The 22,019-nt window shown below is 37.6% G+C and overlaps 1 long non-coding RNA gene across 1 annotated transcript in view; it reads left to right on the forward strand.

Moving 5' to 3' along the window:
• The first annotated feature begins 3,191 nt into the window (after positions 1-3,191).
• The window catches only part of LOC129393099 (uncharacterized), a 280,185-nt gene continuing 261,357 nt past the window's right edge, over positions 3,192-22,019 (forward strand). Inside the window, exons 1-2 of the long non-coding RNA XR_008619745.2 lie at positions 3,192-3,353; positions 15,775-15,936. This is a non-coding gene — a long non-coding RNA (uncharacterized LOC129393099). The remainder of the gene's footprint in view (positions 3,354-15,774; positions 15,937-22,019) is intronic.

A 22,019-nucleotide genomic window follows, 5' to 3' on the forward strand; every position in this document is an offset into this window, starting at 1 on the left:
CTTCCTCATCCTCTTTTAATTAAAACCGTGCCTTTATAAGCAGTAGCACTCAAGAGAAATCAGCTACTATTCTTCTAATTCAAGTTTATATGTTCTTCTGTTTTGTTTCATTACTAGTTGCAAGAGAATTATTTTTCTTCAGCAAATGTGCTGAGTTTCAGCTCCATTATGGGCTCAATAAGCTTTTATGTGTTGGCCATGGGACACTCCCCTCCCCTCCTACCACTGCCATTTATAACACTTTTTATGGGAGAAAATGTTGTGAATTCCACACAATCAATTTTCAAATGAACTACTAGAGCATCACCTGCTCATCAATCGGGAACTGGCTTTAGGAATCTGACTGCTCTGTCCCTGCTGGTCCTTGATCTGTAATGGAAGTTCTGTGTGTTCAGCTGAACTCTCAGCCTCAGTTCAGATAATGCAGTTTCTCTCTCCTCCCTCAGAATATCATACCTAAACCTCTGACCCCAACAGGAGTCTGAAGACCCTTTGCAGATGACTTTCACAACAGCAGTGTGGAATTGAATATATAAACTTGACTTCTAGTCTTTTAGTAAATAAATATTTTCCATGACCCACCCAAATTTATCTTCTTACTTCACCAAGATCTCTAGGAACTTGTTTGGCATTTAATAGTCTCTCTCCCTTCCTTCCTTCCTTCCTTCCTTCCTTCCCCCCTTCCTTTCTTCCTTCCTTCCCTCCTTCCTTTCTTTTTTCTTTCCTCCTACCTGTATCATCTATGTTGTGTATGCATCATTTATGTGTGTATATATACATATACACATAATATATATACATATACCTTTTTTTACCACTTTAATTTCAGAATATAGGTATTTCTAAATTATCCAATAAGGCTTTTCTTGGAAAGAGCCACAAATGGGTTTTAATTTGATTATTCAATGTATTAGACCATATGCAAGTGTGCTAATAGAAAAAGCCAGGATAAATTCATCCATTTGCATTAATACACGCATTTAAGATATTTTTTCTGGTATAGTGAGCACACTATAGGGAAGCAAGGATGGAAACAACAAAAACTGAAAGAAGGATGTTTAGCAATAATCCACCTGGAAGATGTGGGTAGGTTGAATGAGAATGGAAGTGGTCAAAATGATAAGAAGCAGTTGGATTCTAAGTAGATTCTGCAGGCAAGGGTGCAAGGATAAGAAGTGTGAGAGAAGAGAGGAGTCAAGAATGACTCAGAAGTTTTTGTTTGACTAACTGGAAAAATCAAGTTGCTGAAAGTCTTCCTGAAGAATAAGTAGGCTGAGACTGAATACCAAGAATTCACTGTACATATGCTGAGAGAGTACTAAGAGCCTTCCAGGTGCAATATTGAGTCAGAAATGGGGTATACGAATGTTAAAAATTCAGCATCAAATGGCCAAAGTAGCAGACTTTCAAGACAAAGCCTATCTCTGGGAATGAAGAATGTATAGTTTTCTAGAACATATGTAAGTCTCAAAAACAGTGGGAGGTTGCTGAGCAGCGTATCCTAGCAACAGAAAAGAGGGATATTGCAAAAATATGTTCCACTGGCATTCACTAAATTATCGAATTAATGAATTAAAGAATAAATAAGTAAATATTTAGATTACATTTATAGTTTTTTCTAGAATTTATGAAATGCAAAAATAATGCCTGCCATACAGTAGGTGCTCAATGACATTTGGTAAATGAACTAAAATGGGAAGGAGGAGAGTCAAATTACTCCTCAATAATATTAATATTTACTAATTACTGATGATATAATATAAGCTAGGCATTCTAGTAAAGCAAGACATTTATACTTAGTCCTCACTGCAGTCTCAAACACCAAATGCAATTAAATTGTTCACATTACGATGAGGTAACTGACATTTGCAGAGGTTAAATCAGTAGACTAATGTCACACAGAATGGCAAAGTAAAGATTAAGCTGAGATCTGAAGAGCTTGTCAGCCAATACTTACCTACCACACTTAGGTGCCTCATGAACCTTGGCTGTTTTAATCTTTCTCCAGTGAAAGGCACTATTTTGTGAAGCATTTTGTTTCTTTTTTGAGATGGAGTCTCACTCTATTGCCCAGGCTGGAGTGCAGTGGCACGATCTTGGCTCACTGTGGTCTCCACCTCCCGGATTCAAGCGATTCTCCTGCCTCAGCCTTCCAAGTAGCTGGGATTATAGGCACGCACCACCACACCTGGCAAATTTTTGTATTTTTGGTAGAGATGGGATTTCATCATGTTGGCCAGGCTGGTCTTGAACTCCTGACCTCAGGTGATCCATCTGCCTCGGCCTCCCAAAGTGCTGGGATTACAGGCTGAGCCACTGCACCCGGCCAGCATTTTCAATCACATCGAACACACATGCTTACCCAACTCATCATGCTATTTTTTTTCTCTTGTGACAGCATGGGTTCAATAAATACTTGGTATTATTTTCAGGATACCCTTTCTCCCTGTATTTAACCTATCTCTCGGATTCCCTTTCCAGCATAAACATACAAAATAATTGCTTTATTTTCTTACCCAGTACTATGGAAATGAATTGTCCCCACTCTCCCCTCATTTCACATGCTGAAGCCATAATCTCCAATGTGATGGTATTTAGAGATGGGGACTTTGGGAGATAACTAGTTTAGATAAGGTCATAAGGCTGGAATGCTCATGCTAGGATTAGTGCCCTTATAAGAAGAAACACCAGAGAGCTTACACACTCTTTCTCTTTCTGTCATGTGAGGACACAGCAAGAAGGTGGCCATCTCTAAGCCAGGAAGAAATCCTTTACCAGAACCCACCCATGCTGGCACCCTGGCTTCTCAGACTTCTAGCCTCCAGAACTGTGAAAAAATGAATTTCTATTATTGAAGCCACCCAGTCTATGGTATTTTGTTACATCAGTGGAAGCTAATACACCCGGAAAACTATATAGGGGGCTGCCAGTGCTCATCTAGGTACTTTGCTATGCTGTGGATATAATCCCTCACATAGAGAGCACTTAGAAGTTTTCAAAGCACTTTTCACATCTTTTCCTGGCATATTTAATCATGATAACAAACAACTTTGTGCAGTGTATGTGGAGCACGAATCACAGATGTCTTAGTAGGAAAATAACTATACTTGTTCTTGTCCTCACCCTTGTTAGTGGTGGGGGTGGATGGGGAATCAAATCCAGCTTTTTCAATTTCAAGCCTCTTGCTCCTTCCATGACCACAGGAGCAAGGCATTATTACTTACTATCAGGCAGTGACTTGGAAGACAGATAGCAAGAACAGTGGTTAACAACACAGCCTCTGGAGCCACACACTGGACTTAAATCCTGCCTCTACTACTTTCTACCTTCGTGACATTGGAAAATTGTTAAAGGTGATTATGTGTTTCAGCTTTCTTCTTTAGAAAACGGGATAATAAAAATATCACATAAATTGTGGGGATTAATTAAGTTAATTCATGCAAAACACTTCAAATAATGCTTAATACATAGAAAGCACTCTATGAACGTTGGAAATAATATGACTTTTCTTTTGATGCATTTCTAAAAGCTGTGTGTAGTGCCCTGATTGAGTTCTTAATACTAAAAATCAAGAAATCACTAGATAACTTTCTGTTTCTCATCTGTTTTGTTCGATATTGACAGTTACATATGGTATTTATCATCATCACTTTTACTGTTACTCCAAAGATTAATTCTCCATAATTCCTCTTATGTCCAGCGTGAGAGATACTAGTAATCAATTATAGTCTCCTCTAATCATCCTCATTATGAACTGCTTGGCAAAAAGCAACTAATCTCTCTCTCTCAACCTTTGCCCTCTTTCTCTCTCTAGATACATTTTTCTATTGCTTACCATCTAATCATCATAAAATAAATCCTTTTCTCATTTAAAAAAACAAAATTTCACCTCCTCTAGAGACCATTATTTACTGTTAGTAGCTTTCCACTAATGAAGCCAATCCTTTCACTGATTTGCTTTTACCTCCCTATTTTATTCTATGGAATGTTCCCAGAAACATTAAAAATTGCTCTTATTCCCATTTTTCAATTGAGCACTGTGTTTTATTTGTGTTATCTACAGCATGCTAAAGTTAGAATTTTTCTAATTTCAAAACCAGCCTTTTTCTACTATTTTTACGCCAATCATTTTTTAAGTGTGTCATGTTGGAAAATTTTGATGAAAGATAGAAAAAGATAGTGTCCTGTTTCTGGCCTTAATAGATACATCTCAATGGAATTCCAATTTTGCAATAAACTTTTGTCATAGTAGAATGTAAAGAAGTCATTAAAAACATACTGTTAATAACTTTAATGCAGCACCTAAGAATGTACCTTCTTTGTGACTATGAGCTTCAGGGACAGTGTGGTGGAAAGGAGAACAAGCTCTGTAGTGAGCCTACCTGAACTTTTATCTGACCCTGCCATGAGCTAGCTCTGTAACCTTTAACTTCTCTGGACCTCTCTTTCCTCATCTGACAGTCATAAGACTGTTGGGAGCATTAGTTGAGCTAGTATGTGTTACCAGTCAGGATATGTTAGAGAATGCTGAGAAGCAATCCAACATCTCTATGGCTTAGCACAACAAAGGTTTGCTTCTCATTTACACAAAGTCATCTGTGGGTTGGGAAAGGACTCCTCAGCAACTGACCTCCATGCAGCTGCTCAGCAATCTAGGCTGCTTGAAACCTGTGGCTCAGCCACCTGGACAAAAGTCCTTGACTCTTCTGCAGCAGGGAAACAGTGTCAGGAGGATTGGCATGGGCTTTTCCCTGCCACAGCCCAGAAATAACACACACTGCTATGCTAGTCTCTGGCTAACTGAAAGAAGGTCCATAATGAAGAGAGAAAAAGGAATGCTTACTGAGCATCATGGGCTCTGCCTCAGGATGCAAAGCACTTACAACAATTCTGACCACAGAGTATCAAACCAATCCATGTTAGCTGTTAATATCCACAGAAGAACAGAGTATGATGCTACAAAGTCAAGAACCAGGCTGAGGCCAAAGGCTCTTGTGAGATTGCTATGAAAGGGGATTAGGAAATTAATTGGCATATTTAGAGCAAGTGTCACGGGAAAATCTTGCAGGCCTACCCCTGTTTCCAATTTAATTAATCTTTCCCAATTCTGCTACCTAAAAATCTTATATCTTTAGACCAGCCTTCTAACCTTTCCATGACTCAGTTATCTCACCTGTAAAATGGAAATTATTATAGTTGTTTCTTCAGAGAATGAGTATTAGCAGATAATTGATCTAATGATTTAGGTCCCATATAGCAAGAACTTGTTTCATTTTAGCTGTTATTACCTAGAACTTTGGATATATTCTTGGTCAATTTTGTTCTCAGTTTCAGCATCTGTATCTCAAAGACATGATTGATATTATATCTAAGAATGCCTTCATATATTCTTATGAACCAATGAGTAATCATTTGTCTGTACTTGAGAGTCCCTAGGCAGCAGAGTTTGTTTCTAATAACTTTGAGATTAAGCTCACAATATTCCCAGCCTCATGTATTTTCCTTTACACTGTGCAAATTCTCCAATTTTCAGGATCAAACCTGACTTATGAAATATTTTATTACCTCTAGCCCCCACTTTATGGAGCTCCACATCAAGTTACCCTAGTATTCATTCCATCCTTATCCATTGTGTTAATTATGATTACTGACACTTTTTCTGAGTGTGCACCCCCATATGTCCCATGATTTATCACTCAGAAGCCCATCCCCTATTCCAAAGGCTGAACCCTTCCTTCCTCTGTAGCCCCTTTCACCAGTACAGAAGCTGAAACTCAGTCCAGTGGCCAGAGCCTGCTCCTCACTGATGGCCACCATTATGCCAGAAATAGTTGCCTGTATTTCTAGAAATCTGAAAATTACTCTGAATTCCTTACACATAAGATTAGCTCATTAGTTGAGAGATTCTGACACTTCACTCACCAACTAGTGACCTAGCCCATGGCAACAATTGTATGTCTACCAGAGTTTGCCAGGCAATTCTACCAGAGTTAACTGGGGCTATGGTTCAGGGCTAGGGTCCAGGTTGTATCTGTCCTGGTCCTCTTTTTGTGATAAAGCATTCATGCTGTACTGAATGTCATAAAGTCACATGCATAATCTTTACGAGAGTATCCTTGGCAAAAAGTTGCCTTAATAAGTATATTTTTGCACTCCTCACTCCATGATGAGATGTACTGATGCTCACTAAGCAGAAGATACCTAAGAGGCAACACGTCAAAGCAGCATTCAGAAATGACCTATAGAAGAAATTTACCTGATGATTCGTGCTGATGAACATTTCTTCATATGTTTGTCGGCTGCTTATGTCTTCTTTTTTAGAGAAGTGTCTGTTCTTTGTGAATTTTTAATGGGGTTATTTGTTTTGTGCTTGTTGATTTGTTGAAGTTCCTTTCAGATTCTGGATATTAGACCCTTGTCAGGTGCATAGTTTGCAAATATTTTCTGCCATTCTATAAGTCGTATGTTTACTCTGTTGTCAGTTTATTTTGCTGCAGAAGCTCAAGTTTAATTAGGTCCCGCTTGTCAAATTGTTTTTATTGCAATTGCTTTTAGAGATTTAGCCAAAAGTTATTTGCCAAGGCTGATGTTGAGAAGACTATTTCCTAGGTTTTCTTCTAGGATTTTTATAGTTTGAGGTGTTACATTTAAATCTTTAATCCATCTTGGGCTAATTTTTGTATATGGCAAATTAGGGGTCTAGTTTCATTCCTCTGCATATGGCTAGCCAGTTTCCCAGCATCATTTATTGAATAGTGAGTTATTTCCCCACCGTTTGTTTTTGTCAGCTTTGTCAAAGATCAGATGGCTGTAGGCATGTGGTTTTATTTCTGGCTTCTCTTTCTGTCCTCTTGGTGTATGTTGTTTTGGTATTAGTTACTACAGCCCTATAGTACAGTTTGAAGTCAAGTAGTATGATGCCTCCAGCCTTGTTCCTTTTGTTTAGGATTTCTATGTCTATTTTTACCCTTTTTTTGTTTCATATAAATTTTAGAATAGTTTTTCCTAATTCTGTGAGAAATTACATTGGTAGTTTAATAGGAATAGTATTAAAACTGTAAATTGCTTCAGATAGAATGACCATTTTAACAGTATTGATTCTGCCAATACAGAAGCATGGCATGTTTTTCCATTTGTTTGTATCATCTCTGGTTTCTTGTTGCGGTATTTTGTCATTCTCCTTGTTTCACCTTTTTGGTTAGCTATAGTCCTAGATACCATCTCACACCAGTTGGAAAAGCTATCATTAAAAAGTCAAATAATAACAGATGCTGGTGAGGCAACACTTAGACACTGTTGGTGGGAATGTAAATTAGTTCAGCCACTGTGGAAAGTAGTTTGGAGATTTCTAAAAGAGCTTAAAACAGAGCTGCAATTCAACTCAGCAATCCTATTACTGTATCTATACCCAAAAGAAAATAAATTGTTCTACCAGAAAGACATATGCACTCACATGTTCATTGCAGTGCTATTCACAGTAGCAAAGACATGGAATCAACGTAGGTGCCCATTAATAGTGAATTAGATAAATAAAATTTGGTATATAGATATATATACCATGAAATACTATGCAATCATAAAAAAAGAGAAATAAGGTTCTTTGCAACAATGTGGATGCAGCTATAAGCCATAATTCCTACGGAATGGATGCAGGAACAGAAAAGCAAACACCACATGTTCTCACTTGTAAGTGGGAGCTAAACATTGAGTACTCATGACATAAAGATGGGAACAATAGACATGGTGGACTGCTAGAGAGGAGCAAGAGGGAGACGGCCATGGATAGTTTCATCGCTACCTGGGTGATGAGATTCATACCCCAAATATCAGCATCACACAATATATCCATGTAACAAAGTGCACAAACACCCTCTAAATCTACAATAAAAGTTGAAATTATATCCCCAAAAAGTACTTTTTTTTTTTTTATTTTTGAGATGGAGCCTTGCTCTGTCACCCAGGCTGGAGTGCAGTGGTGCAATCTCGGCTCACTGCAAGCTCCACCTCTCGGGTTCATGCCATTCTCCTGTCTCAGCCTCCCGAGTAGCTGGGACTACAGGTGCCCGCCACCATGTGCGGGTAATTTTTTGTATTTTTAGTAGAGACGGGGTTTCACCACGTTAGCCAGATGGTCTCGATCTCCTAACCTTGTGATCTGCCCACCTCGGCCTCCCAAAGTGCTGGGATTACAGGCTTGAGCCACCGCACTCAGCCAAAAGTGATTTCTTTTAAGGAAGACTTCCAGAGGTAGCACACAAAAAGAACATTCGAATAGAGCTCAGTTCAATTCCTGGCTTTACTACCAACTCTTTAAGCCATCTTCAAGCAGCATTTTGATCCTTTGGTCCTCTATTTTGTCCATAAAATGAAAGTAATAATGTTAACAAGCTATTATAGTTGTGGAAAACAAACAAAATACTTTTAATAATCCACACTTGTATAGCTTTTTGACTTTGGAGAGATCACACAGACTTTCTGGGCCTCAATTTCCTCATTTGACAATGGGAGATAATAAGAGTGCCTACTCCATAGGATTATTGTGAGGATTAAATAGCATAATATGTGTGTGTGCTTAGAAATGCATCTTATACATAGGAAGCATTGAGAATATATTAGTTATTATTAGTTCTTACTATACAAGTTTCCTAGGTTCTTTCACAGTGCCATGAAATATTATATGAGTGTTATGACTTAGGAAGCAGGTTCTGACTCAGGGGTGCTTTTAGGTTGCAATGAAAAGAAGCCAAAGAAACAGTCACTTGGAAACTTTTGTTTAAGTTTAACAATGGTAATTTGAGTTGCAATTACCAAATTTTCATGGGCTCAACTGCTAGCAAAATAAAACTATTAATTCTTATAAAAATATTTGGATCACCGAGCCTCTCCCCTCTGCCTGGGTGGTCTTGAGTAAGGGAATACCCAAGCCTCAACAAGCTTACATTTAATAGAGAGTTGACATGGTTTGGATATGTGTCCCCACCCAAATTTCATGTTCAACTGTAACCCCCAGTGTTGGAGGTGGGTCCTGGTAGGAGGTGATTACATCATGGGGGTGGGTTCCTCATAATGGTTTGGCACCATCCCCTTGATACTGTCCTCACAACAGTCAGTGAGTTCTCGTGAGATCTCATTTCTTAAAAGTGCAGCACCTCTACTCTCTCTTCCTCCTGCTGTGGCCATTTGAAGTGCCAGTTCCTCCTTCACCTTCTGCCATGATTGTAAGTTTCCTGAGGCCTCCTCAGAAGCCGGGCAGGTTCCAGCATTATGCTTCCTATATGCCTGAGGAACTGTGAGCCAATTACACATCTTTTCTTTATAAATTACCCAGTTTTAGTTATTTCTTTATAGCAGTCTGAGAATAGACTAAAAAGGGTATTGGATGAGTTAATTTCTAAATTTCATGTAGCTATAAAATTACTGAATTTCCAGCACATACAAGCCGGTATCTCATTATTTGTCATATGTTGTGAGAAGCAATTTTTAAAGCCATAGTTTTGAAAATGTTTTAAAGTAAAAAAGATTAGCCTAGATCCTTGCAAATTAAATATTTATATGTATAAACACATGGTAGATAGGAAAAAAAATTGGATCCATTTGTTACTGTATTATTATCTCAATTTCTATCATGCAGAGGTATTTATTAATTTCACATTTTAGCCTTGTTTATTCTTTTCTATTTTAAATATTTTTCTCTCTTTTATGCTCTTTTTTCAATGTGAACTCCCTTTCACCTTTTTTCCTTCTCTGTACCTAAAACAGATGCTCTAATATTCATGTAAAAAGCTATGTTGCTTGATGAAGGTGGAGAAGAGAAGAAGAAAACAGCAGGAATCCTGAGTTGCCTCATTGTGTTATTAGAAAATTTTGAACCATTATTTGGGTTGCCTCCTGAAAAGGATGGTCCAGATCAAGTATTATTTACTTTCTGCTTTCTTTGTGAAATTAAAATTCAGTCAGATTCTTCAAAAACGACTCTTGGCTTACTATTTCTGTTTTTGTCTTTGAAAGTTTTTCAAAAGTGAGACAAAGTCCCTGAAAATCTAAATGGGACAGAGTGAAATTACATATTTTAAAGCCCAGTACTACTATTATGCTAATGTACTTGAGCTTCATGAATATAGTATGAAAATCAAATTGTCAAGAACTATACCGAATAGAATTGTTCTTAAAGATAGAACAAATTGGTTCTGAAATTCTTACAAGGATCACTGTTTCATTAATTCCTAAGCAGAATATCATTGTTCAATGGTAAAAGTGCTTTAAACATATCTTTCATATTTAGATAATTTGCATATTTTCTTCTTGGAAGTGACACATTTTGAGCCTTCCAACCAACTGAATAGCTCCCCTCTTGGCCAATGGGTGCCAGAGTTACCTTGAAATCTGAGTTCTAGGCCATATACAGGATGGGAGAACAGAAATGATTCCTTAAACCTCATTCCTTGCTAACCACCACTGGGCCTGCTTTGGCCCAGAAACCTGTCTAGTTGTTTGCTGTGACCCCCTCTTCTGCTGGTTACCTATTTGACTGTACAGTGTCTAGCCCTTCAGAGAACTACCCAGAACAGAGTCATGAAGAAAATAAATATGAACAGAAGGACTGAGGTTTTTTATTTGTGGTGTTTTACATTTTAGGATTATAAAATTAAATTTACTTGAGAAAAATAGAGAAACTGAAGGAAACAAGGGAAAAAAACCCAATCCTGTAATTCCATCACCAAGAAATCAACTTTGATAACATTTTAGTATTCTGTTCACATCTTTTGTTACTTTTAAAATGCATTGCAGACATTTCTCTTTATAAAACTTTGTATTTTTCTCTTTTTTAACTGAAAATAATGCCATATATATTTTCCCATGTTATTCAGCATTATTTTTAACATCGGCATACTATTCCACCATATGGGAGTAGCTTGGTTTATGCAAATACTCCCCCAGTGTTGGACAGAGGGTATGAAATTGGTACTGATGAACTACTCATAGGGTTCAAATTTGTATATGGCAAAGACTAAAGAAGGCAAGTGAGAAATCAACTTAAAAATTTTTTCCTTTTATTCAACAAAGTGGAATATTCTTTAAGATGACTTCATCCAGAAAATTTTAATGTAAAAGTATATCTTTAGGCAGACCAAAAATTGTATTATAATAGGTACAATCTATGCTTTCTAATAATATTTAACAAAATTCTGGATTTCACTTTGAGAAGAAAAATAAAACTCATTATTAACAAAATTATCTTCTCAACTAAAAGTCATGATTGATTTATGGCAGTGGGCAGTGTTTGAATTAGTTACTCTATATTAGCTTAATTAAATAAATGGATGTGCTGGCGCGGAGCTTATATTGATACATTTCTGCCAGATGATCATTGGGTTGCATATATTGGCGTCTCTTCCCCAACCTTCAGTTCTGGAAAAAAAAAATGTTTTTAGGATAAGCCACACACTAGCTAGGGGTCTGGACCCATTAATAGTTGTCTAACCTTTGTGTAAGAAGATAATGCTTTAAATGGTGATTCCTTTGTGATGTAGCACCTTTTTTTTTTTTTTTTTGAGAATGAGTTTCGCTCTTGTCCCCCAGGCTGGAGTGTAGTGGTGCCTGAGTGGTGCAATCTCTTGGCTCACTGCAACCTCTGCTTCCCAGGTTCAAGTGATTCTCCTGCCTCAGCCTCCCAAGTAGCTGGGATTACAGGTGCCTACTAAAACGCCCAGCTAATTTTTGTATTTTTAGTAAAGACGGGGTTTCACCATATTGGCCAGGCTGGTCTTGAACTCCTCACCTCAGGTGATCCTCTTGCCTCGACCTCCCAAAGTGCTGAGCTTACAGGCGTGAGCCACTGCACCCAGCTGATGTAGCATCTTTTTTATCATGAGTTCCCAGAGGCCTCTCTTCAAGGGTTTCTATTAAAACTTTTACTTTAGTTTACTTTAGGCAATTTGTGAATGATAATCATAGAAGAGTTTCTTTTCAAAAGGGACTAAGTATAATACTGAGAGCCATAAATGCTACCAGTGTCATTTTTGTCATAGCCTGCAGATGGGGATGTGGGAGGCAGGTAACCTTAGGCAAATTGTATTTCTTCCTTTCCCTGAGATCTCCATCCCTAATTTTTACTCCTGGTTACCTGTCTTATGCAGCTGATATTGTTTGGCCATGTCCCCACCCAAATCTCATCTTGAATTGTAACTTCCACAATTCCTATGTGTCATGGGAGGAACCCTGTGGGAGGTGACTGAATTATGGGGTGGGTCTTTCCTGAGCTGTTCTCATGATAGTGAATGAGTCTCATGAGATCTGATAGTTTTAAAAATGGGAGTTTTTCTACAGAAGCTCTCTTTGTCTGCTGCCATCCATGTAAAATGTGACTTGCTTCTTCTTGCCTTCTCCCATTATTGTGAGGCCTCCCCAGCCATGTGAAACTGTAAGCCCAGTTAAACCTCTTTCTTTTGTAAATTGCCCAGTCTCAGGTATGTCTTTATCAGCAGTGTAAAAATGGACTAATACAGTAAATTGGTACCAGTAGAGTGGGGCACTGCTGAAAAGATACTCGAAAATGTGGAAGTGACTTTGGAACTGTGTAACAGGCAGAGTTTGGAACAGTTTGAAGGGCTCAGAAGAAGACAGAAAAATGTGAGAGGGTTTGGAACTTCCTAGAAGCTTGTTGAATGATTTTTCCCAAAATGCTGATAGCAATGTGGACAATAAAGTCCAGTCCAGGCTGAGGTGGTCTCATATGAAAATGAGGAATTTGTTGGGAACTGGAGCAAAGGTGACTCTTGTTATGTTTTAGCAAAGAGGCTGGTGACATTTTGCCTCTGCCCTAGAGATTCGTGGAACTTTGAACTTGAGAAAAATGATTTAGAGCATATGGCAGAAGAAATATCTAAACAGCAAAGCATTCAAGAGGTGACTTGAGTGCTGTTAAAGGCATCCAGTTTTATAAGGGAAGCAGAGCATAAATGTTTGGAAAATTTGCAGCCTAATAATGTGATAGAAAAGAAAATCCTATTTTTCTGAGGAGAAATTCAAGCCACTGCAGAAATTTGCATAACTGACAAGGAGCTGAATGTTAATCCCCATGACAATGGGGAAAATATCTCCAGGGTATATCAGAGGTCTTCAGGGCAACCCCTCCCATCACAGGCCAGGAGGTTTAGAAGGAAAAAAATGGTTTTGTGGGCTGGGTCCAGAGTCCCTCTGCTGTATGCATTCTAGGGACTTGGTGCACTGCATTCCAGCCACTCCAGCCGTGGGTACAAGCCCCAAGCCTTGGCAGTTTCCATGTGGTATTGAGCCTGTGGGTGCATAAAAGTCAAGAATTGAGGTTTGGGAACCCTCACCTAGGTTTCAGAAGATGTATGGAAATGCCTGACTGCCCAGGCAGAAGTTTGCTGCAGGGGTGGGGCCCTCATGGAGAACCTCTGCTGGGACAGTGGGGAAGGGAAATGTGGGGTTGGGGCTCCCACACAGAGTCCCTAGTGGGGCATCACCTAGTGGAATTATGAGAAGAGGGTCACTGTCCTTCAGAGTCCAGAATGGTAGATCCACTGACACCTTGTACTGTGCACTTGGAAAAGCCACAGACACTTAATGCCAGCCTGTGAAAGCAGCCAGGAGGGAGACTGTACTCTGCAAAGCCTCAGGGGCAGAGCTGCCCAAGACCATGGCAACCCATCTCTTGCATCACTGTGACTTGGATGTGAGACATGGAGTCAAAGAAGATCATTTTGGAGCTTTAAGATTTGACTGTCCTGCTGGTTTTCAGACTTGCACGGGGCCTGTAGCTGCTTTGTTTCAGCCAATTTCTCCCATTTGGAATGGCTGTCTTTACCCAATGCCTGTACTCCCTTTGTATCTAGGAAGTAACTAACTTGCTTTTGATTTTACAGGCTCATAGGTGGGAGGAACTTGCCTTATCTCAGATGAGACTTTGGATTGTGGACTTTTGAGGTAATGCTGAAATGAGTTAAGACTTTGGCAGACTATTGGGAAGGCATGATTTGTTTTGAAATACGAGGACATGTGATTTGGGAGGGGAGGTGCTAGGGGTGGGTTAATATGGTTTGGCTGTGTCTTCACCCAAATCTCATCTTGAATTGTAACTCCCACAATTCTCATGTGCCATGGGAGGAACCTGGTGGGAGGTGATTGAATAATGGGGGGTGGGTCTTTCCTGGGTTGTTCTCGTGATAGTGAATGAGTCTCATAAGATCTGATGGTTTTTAAAATGAGTTTTTCGCACAAGCTCTCTTCACCTGCTGCCATCCACATTAGGTGTGACTTGCTCCTTCTTACCTTCCGCCATAATTGTGAGGCCTCCCCAGCCACGTGGAACTGTTAGTTCAATTAAACTTCTTTCTTTTGTAAATTGCCCAGTCTTGGGTATGTCTTTGTCAGCAGTGTGAAAATGGACGAATACAGTAGCCAATTGCCTGCTGCACATTTACTCTCTGAAACCTAAAAGCCAGCTCTCCCAAACTGAAATGTATCATCATTGCCACCTAAGGCACCTCTTGATTGCTTTTTTTTCATCTCAGTTTGTAGTCTCACCATCTTGTCAATCACCTTGGAGAGAAAGTTGGGTGTCACATAGGTTCCTCCTACTCCCTTACTCCTTATACTTAATCAGCTAGAAAATCCTGACATTTCCATCCCCTACATTTTTTCTTAAGCCTGTGCTCTCTGAATGGTCTATTTCAGACTTGTCTCATCACTTGATTACATAATTTTAACAGGCTCTTAACTAGTTCCATATTTCTTAGCTTTTCCACGTAAAATCAACAGCTCCACAGTGACTTTCTCAAAAGCAAATCTCATTTCTCTGGATAAACCCCTTCCACCCTGCCTACAATTGCGCCATATTTGTCACAGCGTGGTCTTCCAACCACCTGCTTAATAACCTGGGGGCAGAAGGGGATGGTGTAAAAATGCAGAAGGCTATACCACAGGCCTCAGAATCAGAATCTAGTGGGGGCAGAGTTCAGGATCTGAATCAAGAAAGAAGATCTCAAGGTCATATTTTACACCCAAATCTTCGGAACCACTGATCCAGCTACAGAATAGAATTCAAATTTTTACATCTGATTCTTGTCTACTTATCTGCCTTTGTAAGAGTGTACTGCTTTCAGCTCTGTCATGATCCTAGTGGCTCACAGGTGCTTGCTTTTGCTCAGCACTTTCTTATTAAAGTAGCTTTTCCCAGCTTCTTTGCCTGACTCCTCACAAGAAAGTGAGGCATGGTGATCTCTGCTCTCTTTGACATTCAGGGTGTGGCCCTCAGGCCAGCAGCTTCCATATCACATGAGGACTTGTTAGAAATATGGGATCTCAGATCCTACCTGAGATGTACAGAATAAGAATGTTCATATTGACAAGATTCTCACGTGACCTCTGTGCACAAATCTGTCTGATAAGCACTGCTTTGGGAAAACTTACCAGATCTCTACAGTTGGACAAAGGTTGGCTCTTTGCAGAGCACTCTAAGAACACCCTGTACACATCTGTTTTGACCACTAAACTGTGGGCTGCTGGAGGGCAAGATATCTATCTTATCATCTCCAAATTTTCAGCCCCTCCTATGGTCCCTGGCACATGGAGCGATTCAACAAATGTTTGTTTATTTAAACTGAACTGACCTACAGGTCAGCCTGGAACTGAAATGCTGCATCCCTGGTGAAATATTCTTTTGCACAGATTGGTCGAACTTTCATTTTTGGATGCTCTTGCTTTTGGCTGAGCTGATGCTGTTTTTGCCTCTTCTTTCTAAATTCACAGATGGTCTCGAGCATTTACTCATGGAGAGTGGATTGCTGCCCGATGTGGATTGCTATGGGCCAGGCAGCTGGGCTTCCCTACTGGTTACCAGCCAAGGCCTGCTGATTGAAGCTTCCTTCAGGGACTGCAGTAAATAAGGCTCCTGGAGCAGCCTTATTTGAGGTAAGGTGTGAGTGTGGAGGGGAGGGAGCTTCTTGTTTATCAGGAAGTTGTCTGACACCACACATGTCTAGGTTACTAAAGTTGCTTATGCTCTTTCAATTTAAAACTTTCGCATGAAACTTCCATGACTTTGCTCCAAAATACCTCGCTAGTCATTCTCCATCCTCTCCCTCATGTACCATTAGACTGCAAACTACATAAAAGCAGTGTGTCTATTTATGCTTCACATTATATTTCCTAACCTCTAGCACAGCACCTGGAATATGTGTGGAAGGAATGAATGAATGACATCTCAAATTGTACTGTGGGGTAGAGTTTCAGGTATTTTCTCCCATATAGTCTTTTCATTCTTCTGTATTTACGTACTTATTTGTCTATAAAAAGCATAATCTTTTTGAAGTATATTACACTTTAGAAGAGTCTGATTCTAATATTTTAACACCAGCAGTTTTTATAATGCTTTTTAATCTAAGAATTGTTTGTCTTAATTTAGATTTCCCCAAATATTAATTAATTCAGTCACTGACTTAACATGGTTTGAAGCCCTGAAGAAAAATTGTAGTATGCAAATGCTATGATATGAAAAACTATGGATTGAATTTGGCTCTCATATGCTTTTTTTTGGTCTTACATAATTTGTATTTGAATGCTTTGAATAGGGCATGTACTCAATAGTTTGCCACAGGATTCAATATTCCTGATTGTCTAACATGCAGCATGCTTCACTCAGTATCTTTTTGTGCTCTTAGTATCTTTTGGGCTGTTTGCAACTGGTGAGGTAGAGGAAAACACATTGGCTCTGGAGTCAGACCATCTGTGCTCCAACCTTAGCCCTAGCATTTACTAGTTTTAAGTTCTGAGGTAAATCATTGATAATTTTTTATATGTAAGACAGATATAATATCAGTAATTATCTAACAGGGTTAAGAAATTAATGAATTTATCTTATTACCAACCACATACAACACCTTGACATTCCACAAATAGTTTCTCTGCTCCACTTATTCCTCTGATTTTATAAAAATTGAATGTATCTACATGAAATGTTCTTGTTACCTTTTTTATGAGGCCTTCTTACATCCCCAGAGTCAGAATTTATCAATCATATATCTGTCCTCCCAATGCATGGTGTCTACTCCTTGTCTTAGAAATTGTCATGTTCTAACCCTGACTATAGGTAAGTAAATATCTGTCTGTTTTCTCTGTTGTACTTTGAGCAATATGAGGGCATGTCCTGTGTCGTGTCCATCTATTGGCCCTACAACACTCAAAATGCCTTGCACAAAATCATATTTAAAATTTGTATATAGAATTGAAAAACATGTTGGTTAAAAGCTGGGGTTTACTACTGCCTCCCTCACTCATTGGCTGTGGGATGTTGGACATCTTAAGTAATATCTCTAAGTTTAGGTTTTCTATTTGTGAAACTGAAGTGGGACCATAATAAAATCCTTCTCTGAAAGAGGTGTGAGCATTAAATAAATTACAAGACTACTATATTTTATATATTCATTTTTATCTCCATATTTTCTCCTTATATGGTTACCAGCTGCCAAATAAGCCACAATTGAGAAACTTGGCATTGCTAATCCTCTCTAACCACTCAATTTCAGTAAAGCTTGTAACTGATGCTCAAGAAAAATAGCTGTTGAAGGCAAAGCTTTAACTCAAAAACCATAAAAACATTTTTTGATGGGGAGTTTAAGATGCAGGAGGTAGCTTTACCATCATGGTATTTTGGCAGCAGTTCATGACAAATAAACCTGTAATGGGTAATTTATGTTGAAGCTGTTCATGTCACATGGAAGAGGGCTCAATCTGCAAAGCACATACTTCTTTATTACCAGATGATTCATTGAAAATCCCAATTTGTGATGATCTGCCTAGTGGAAGGGTTGTTGGTTGTAAAAACATCACAGAGGAAAATTCAACAATGAATATTATTTATGCCAAAGACATACATTTGTATTAGCTACACATATCCCAGTGTGTGTGCATTAAAATTATGTCAGCTCTGACAATTCAAATAAGACCCGAGGAAGGGTGAACGTCAGCATTTCTGATAAGCTGTACAAGATAGTAGTTTTTGATACAAAAATGAGTTCAGCAACTCATAAGCCAAAAGATACCTTTCTTAATAATAAGACCACATATTCTTAGACACTGTGATTAGCAACGAAATAAGAGAGGTAAAAGGAAAGGCAAAAACTAAAGAAACGCTTTCTATACCAGGTATCTCCAACTTCCTGAATTATTTCCCTGTAGTTTCACATGCATAGGAAGCAAATTAACTCACTCATGTCCCATGAGTACCATCTAGTGCCTCTAAAAGCGATGGTGTTAAAAAGATTATAATGCTTGTTACTAATAGTGTTTACTTTGCAATTAGGTAGCTTTATAAAATGTCCTCTGTAAATACAAATTTTTCTTTTTTAAATTTGAAAAAAAAATTATTTTAATATGCAGCATTTTCTCCTTGCACATTTTACTTTTTTATCATAGTTTCAAGTTCTTCATACATCTGAGCAGAATTAGACCGATCATAACTTGTCCTAATGTGCTGAAGTGGATACTAGTGTGGTGGAAGAAGATGAGAGTTTCGTGAGAGACAAATATATCCCAATTTACTTGATATGACATATCTCTTTATTCATTCATCACTTTGTTTCCTGTGGATACAATATGAAGTTCTGCCAAAACATTGCAGATTCACAGTGGCTTAATTGTATATGTTGTCATTATATGGCAATTTTCATTAATTGGTGACATATGTGATTATGTGAATATAGAATAACAAAACATAAACTGAATCAACAAACAATTGTTATTTATAATATTTAGTATTTGTTTCTTACTGATGTGCTAGTTTAAAGCTTGTTGTTATTATCTTATTTAATCCCCAAAACAATCCCATAAAACAAACTTTCTTTTCTTTTTTCTCTTTTCTTAAAAAACTTTTAAGTTCAGGAGTAAAAGTGCAGGTTTGCTATATAGGTAAACTTGTGTCATGGGGGTTATTGTACAGATTTTTTCATCACCCAAGTATTAAGCCTCTTACTCATTAGTTATTTTTCCCGATCCTTTCCCTTCTCTCACCCTCCACCATCTGAGAGGCCCCAGTGTGTGTTCTTTCCCTCTATGTGTCCATGTGTTCTCATCATTTAGCTCCCACTTATAAGTGAGCACATGTGATATTTGGGGTTCTGTTCCCGTGTTAGTTTGCTAAGGATAATGGCCTCCAGCACCATCCATGTCCCTGCAAAGGACATGATCTCATTCTTTTCTATGGCTGCATAGTATTCCATGGTGTACATGTACCAAGTTTTCTTTATCCAGTCTGTCATTGATGGGCATTTAGGTTGATTCCATGTCTTTGCTATTGTGAATACTATCGCAATGAACATACACATGCAAATGTCTTCGTAATGAATGATTTATATTCCTTTGGGTATATACCCAGTAATGGGATTGTTGGGTCAAATGGTATTTCTGTCTTTAGGTCTTTGAGGAATCGATACATTGTCTTCCACAATGGCTGATCTAATTTAAACTCCCACCAACAGTACATAAGCATTTTTTTCCCCACAACCTCGCCAGCATCTTAAAACAGACTTATATTTTATATAAGTCTGTTATATAATATATATAATATAATAGATTATATATTATATATAATTACATATATAATAGATTATATATTATATATAATTACATATATAATAGATTATATATTATATGTAATTACATATATAATATATGATATATGTATATATAAATATATATTATTACATATATAATATATGTTGTATATAAATATATATTATTACATATAATATATATTTGTATACAAATATACATTACATATGTAATATATATTTGTATACAAATATATATTACATATATAATGTATATTTGTATATAAATATATATTACATATATAATGTATATTTGTATATAAATATATATTACTACATATATAATATATATTGTATAAATATATATTATTACATATATTATATATTATATAAATATATATTATTACATATATAATATATATTATATAAATATATATTATTACATATATAATATATATTATATAAATATATATTATTACATATATAATATATATTATATAAATATATATACTTTTTTTTCTTTTACCAAGAACACATTGCAAAAAACAAAAATACAGGCCAGGTGCACTGTCTCTTCCTTGTAATCCCAGCACTTTGGGAAAGTGAGGTGGGAGTATTGCTTGAGCCCAGGAATTCAAGACCAGCCTGAGCAACATAGTGAAACCTCATCTCTACAAAAAATTTAAAAATTAGCCGAACATAGTGGTGTGTGCCTGTGGTTCCAGCTACTTATGAGGCTGAGGTGGGAGTATCACTTGAACCTAGGAGGCTGAGGCTGCTGTGAGCCATGATTGTACCACTGCACTCTGGGTGACAGAGTGAGACCCTGTCTGAAAAGAAGAAAAATACAAAAACATATAAAGTATGCTTACCTCTCCATTTCTGTTCTCTGATATCCCAGATATAATTAAAACTAACATTTTGGTGTATGAGTGCTTCCAGGCCCTTTTGTTAATGCATAGGTATGAGTTTTCAAATAAATATTAAATGTTCTGTGATGTGCCTTTTTATTTAGTAGTAAATCATGGATTTTTTTTTTTTTTTTTTTTTTTTTGAGACGGAGTCTCGCTCTGTCGCCCAGGCCGGAGTGCAGTGGCGCAATCTCGGCTCATTGCAAGCTCCGCCTCCCAGGTTCACGCCATGCTCCTGCCTCAGCCTCCCGAGTAGTTGGGACTATAGGCGCTCGCCACCAAGCCCGGCTAATTTTTTTGTTTTTTTAGTAGAGACGTGGTTTCACCGTGTTAGCCAGGATGGTCTCGATCTCCTGACCTTGTGATCCGCCCGCCTTGGCCTCCCGAAGTGCTAGGATTACAGGCGTGAGCCACTGCGCCCGGCTCATGGAAGTCTTTTTATGCTGGAATTCACATAAGTGTTATACACCTTTAGTATTATTCCAGTGTTACAGATAGAAAACTGATGCTTTAAAAGAATAAGTAAATTTTTCAGTAAACAGTTTAGCTGAAATTTTAGCTTTCGCAAGTCTTAGTTTAGAGCCTATAGTTATACTTTAATGAGAAATTTTACTGAATTAAAAAAATAATAATAATTTACTCTAAACCTCTTCCGAGCAAATTCTAGACATTCAAAGAGTGGAATAGGTAAATGTGCACAAAACTATTCAAGATATTGTTTTTTTTCCTTTTTTTCGTACTTGTAACAATTATACGTCTGCTTCTCTGAATATATTGTGAACTTTTAATTGCAGATATTCTGAGAAGTAAAAAATTATTTTTCAAAATTTTGTGTAATTTCATGTTTCCTGCCCTCTTAATTTCAAGAAAGTTATCTGTGGATCAAAATATACAACTTCAGTCTAAATTATTTATAGTGCTCTAATGAACCTCTTTAAAAATGACATTAATGATGTCCTCAGGACAAAACAGACATGCTTCATCCATCTTAAGAACTGCTTCTCTTTTGGAAAAACTTTTTCATAACAGCCTATTTTATTATCAAAAGTTATGGTGCTTAGGCAATAGGAACATTCCATTTGGTGAAACAGTTCTAGTCTTTCTTTATACTTTGTCTCAATTGGATGACGAGGAGATTGACATAGAAGCCTTTAGAAGATTTTGTTAAGCACTAATGGAATATTCATTCATCCAGTGGTATTCATTGAACATTTTCCTGTTTTTTAGGCCCTGAGCTAGTCTTAAGCAATTAATCTGAGAACAGTGAGGAGAGTCCTGGAGCCCACATTCTACTTGACAATTAAATTCTAATGGGAATAGTTGGAGAATGGCTAAAAGTTTTTTCCAGCTCATTTTGAAAAGAGATTGCTATAAAATTACAATTAAATTATGTAAATACAAACTTTGTCTGGCATAAACTATTTTTTCTTCAATTTTTTTTTGTTTTTGCCAGCTACTAAAAGTCCTCAAGGGTATCTTTCTCTAATAGATCAAATACGTTTTTAAATACCCTGAACAGTTTCTCTTTATTTGTGCC

The sequence above is a fragment of the Pan paniscus genome, chromosome 11 (assembly GCF_029289425.2).
Source record: "Pan paniscus chromosome 11, NHGRI_mPanPan1-v2.0_pri, whole genome shotgun sequence".
In the NCBI taxonomy this organism is placed as follows: Eukaryota; Metazoa; Chordata; class Mammalia; order Primates; family Hominidae; genus Pan; species Pan paniscus.